Below are 4054 nucleotides of genomic sequence, written 5' to 3' on the forward strand. Positions count from 1 at the left end.
TGAAATATAAAAAATTGTTCACACGAATCAACAATTTCTCGCAATTAAAAAAAATTAAAATCCTTTACCAACCACTAGTCGTTGGTATAGAGTTCACACGAATCACCAATTTCTCTGTCGATGACATGCTATCGGGACAGCTTATCCAAAAACGACGTCGCTGTTATTTTCATCGACAAAGGTTTTCAGAAAAAACGCAAAAATAATTTTTGTTCCCGCTAATCCTATGGCGACAACAAGTCGTGGGTATAGAGTTCCAGGTTGAAGAAACTTGGTCATCTCTGTATCCACGACAAGTCGTCAGTATGTATAGCTGATGTTTTAGTGACGACAAGTGTCATCGGTATAGATGTCGTCGACACAGGTGGAGATTCTTGCAGTGAATATTTACAACTCGCACTTAGAGACAGTTCCAGGTGTAAAACATCCACATTGAAATGAAAAACGAATGTTACAACTTAGCAATATCCTAGAAAAGTTGCAAAATTTGGTTATTATGGTATTATTTAATATGCAATTTTATTCCAAGTTTTGTTTTGGTTAAAAAATGTGTTTTTTATGTTGCATATATATGATCCATCGAACTCATATCTTATGTTATTTTAATTAAGTAAGCAAATGTATATTGTATATTATTTTTTTGTGTTGTGGTGTTGTTTTCTTTCTTCGTTTTTTTAAATTGGCCGTGTTCGTGTTAGCTACAAAACATGGTATCATCTGTGTTCAACTTCAAAATACCAAAAGGAGGAGGAGTCCATTTGATCCATTTTCCTTTAGTCTCCAGTTGTGTTCAGTTGATGAGAAAATACTTGCGTCGTGACGTGTTGGATAAAAACACAAAATGACCGTCCGATTTGCCACCCTAGGTTTTTTTTTTTTTTTTTTTAATTGAATCAATAGTTTGGTTATGTGGCAAAATCGTAAATTTCTTTCTAAGTCGTCATTAAACCATGCATAAGCTAAATCAAAATCATTTCACGATATGTTAAGAAAACACTTTACCAATATTTGAAAACTTGAATGGTTTGGATACATGGCCAGCTAGCGTAAATGATTAAATGTTTAGGCTTAAATTACAAATGTGTAATTGTATAGAATTCTCAAAATAATTGATTGTGTCTTGATATATTTTCAAATATTGTGGTACTGAACAATTGGAAAGATAAGTAACAAAAACTGATGATTTAATGCTCCGAAGATTATTTCTATAAAAACTAAAATTTGTCTAAATAATGCATATGCAAAATAAGAATATTTATACTTTTAATTTAGAGTTTGACAGCTTTATAACCATATTTAAAAACTTAAAAGTCTAAAATAATTCCGGTTAAAACTTGCCTTTTTTAAACTTAATGTATAAATATAATTCTCTTGGAGATTTAGCCTAAGTATTCCGATTTCTAATTCTTGTCAACGACTAGAGATTGCAGAAAACCCTAGAAAAAAGAAGGAAGAACGAGATGGATAGATGGGATTTCGATCGCGACACAAAGTATCGAAGCAGCAAGAGAGAAGATAGAGGTGGAGAGAGTGATGAGGAGGATCGGTATGGCGATAAACGAACTAGGGTTGTGCACGAGTGGAATGAGTGGCGGCGGTTTGATCAGGAGAAAGTGGGTTTTGCTGAGGAAGACACAGATAGGGATGAGAGGAGGGAATTCGAGGATGGAGATAAGTTGCAACAAGGGAAATTGAACGGGGAAACAATGACGACGATGAAGAATGAACTTAAAGATGAACCCTGTGGTGGTGCACTGGGAGCACCCAGTAAGGCATATGAAACCCTACATGAGACCCCTTTGGCGCCCAGCCACCCTCATCCTCCTTCTAAGGTATCATCACTTTCTACCAAACATGAAACTGAAGGAGTTGATTCTGCAGATGCTGCCAAGATTGGAGGCATCTCTCTCAATGCTTTATCTATGGCCAAAACAACTTTACTGAAGCACAAGGGGCTTGCAGAAAAGATGAAGAAGATCCCGTTGTTAAACAAGGGTACTGACTCAGCAAGAGATGGCCTCAAACCTCCATCTAGTTCAGGAATACCCGCTGCCCCACCACAATCTGCTGCCCGACTTGGTGGTGGGCTGCCCCGAAATTCTGAAGCTGTAAAACGGGCTCAAGAGCTTGCTGCCAAGATGGGTTTTAGAAAAGACCCGGAATTTGCACCACTTATAAACAAGTTCCCCGGAGAGCTGGCACCAGAAGTGACTGTACAACCAAAGCATGCTAAAGCCCCTGTTCTTAGTTTGGATGCATTGGGTAGGGAAGTCGATGAAAATGGCAATGTGGTAAATATACCTAAGTTAAACATCTTGAGCACCCTTAAGGTTAACATTAACAAACAGAAGAAAGATGCATTCCAGATTCTGAAACCGGAATTAGAAGTGGATCTAGATGAAAACCCTCACTTTGATCCTCGAATGGGAATCGATAAAACTAAACTTTTAAGGCCTAAAAAGATGACCTTTCAGTTTGTTGAGGAAGGGAAGTGGGCTAAAGAAGCAGAAATTATCAAGTTGAAGAGTCAATTTGGTGAAGCACAAGCGAGAGAGTTCAAAGTAAAACAAGCACATCAGCGTGATATTAACCCAAATCTCATAGAGGTAGCCGAGAGAATTATTATCAAAGAAAAGCCGAAAGACCCTATTCCTGATGTTGAGTGGTGGGACGTGCAAGTTCTTGATTCTGGTACTTACGGAAACGTCACAGAAGGCGGGCCACCTGAAGATATACTAAAGAAAGAGAAGATAACTCTATACATGGAACAACCCCACCCAATCGAACCGCCAGCCGAACCGGCCCCACCCCCGCCTCAGCCTCTAAAACTCACCCAAAAAGAACGCAAAAGACTCCGAACTCAAAGACGCCTCGCCACTGAAAAAGCCCGGCAAGAAATGATCCGCCTAGGCCTTCTAGAACCCCCAAAACCCAAAGTCAAAATGAGCAATCTAATGAAAGTCCTCGGATCAGAAGCCACCCAAAACCCGACCCGCCTTGAAATGGAAATCAGAAGCGCAGCCGCCCAATGTGAACAGGCTCATGTTGACCGGAATATCGCCCGGAAGTTGACTCCGACCGAAAGACGCAAAAAGAAAAAACCAAAGTTTTTCGATGACAATAATAATACCCTCGAAACAATTGTGTCCATATACAAAATGAATGACCTTTCGCACCTTCAGACTAGGTTTAAGGTTGATGTAAATGCACAGAAGAATCGGTTGTCGGGGTGTGCGGTTATTTCGGAGGGTATTTCTGTCGTGGTGGTGGAGGGCGGGGGTAAATCGGTAAAACGGTATCAGAAGTTGATGTTGAAGAGGATAAATTGGGCTGCGGCTGTGAAAGAAGAGAATATGCATGAAGAGGTTGATGATGATGATGAGAACGTGAAGAATAAGTGTGTGTTGGTGTGGCAAGGGAGTGTGACTAAACCAAGTTTTCAAAGGTTTTTGGTGCATGAATGCAGTACCGAAAATGCTGCTCGCAAAGTGTTTTATGATGCTGGGGTTGGTCATTATTGGGATTTAGTTGTTAATTTCTCAAGGATGTGTAATTAGTGAAACTATAAAATTTGGAGAGAATGAGAGATGATATAATGATATATATGATGCTGGTTGTAATACGTTGTTGCAGCAATTTTTTTTGGTATATAGGTTGTTCAGTGATAGATTTGTTATATTGAGATCCTACCTGAATCTTTATTATGTGTGTCCTCGTTAGTTTGTCACAAGTACAGTATAAAGTTTGTGTTTAAATTTAGAAAAAGTTGTCTAAAATTTGCATAGTTTAATCGTTAAATCACTAACGAATCAAATTATGATATTTACGTGTAGTTCAAGACGAAAATAAAGGTCCGAAAAATTTGCTTATCCAGCTGGGTTGTCGATAAAATCATTTAAATCAAGTTTAATATAATCTATATTTGTGTGTTTGTCCTTCATTCCTATAAAATAACCTATATTTCTTTTTGAATATATAATTTTAATTAATTTTATTTTAAAAAAAATTAAAGCCCCTTTCACACATCACCCCACTAACTCATGCCCCTTATCTT

The 4054-nt window shown here is 38.2% G+C and overlaps 1 pseudogene; it reads left to right on the plus strand.

Moving 5' to 3' along the window:
- The first annotated feature begins 1460 nt into the window (after positions 1-1460).
- On the plus strand, positions 1461-3557 carry LOC145106420 (protein RDM16 pseudogene; annotated as a pseudogene).
- Positions 3558-4054: the final 497 nt, after the last annotated feature.

The sequence above is a fragment of the Lactuca virosa genome, chromosome 4, assembly GCF_052849685.1.
Source record: "Lactuca virosa cultivar CGN04683 chromosome 4, Lactuca_virosa_CGN04683_v6, whole genome shotgun sequence".
NCBI classification, from domain to species: Eukaryota; Viridiplantae; Streptophyta; class Magnoliopsida; order Asterales; family Asteraceae; genus Lactuca; species Lactuca virosa.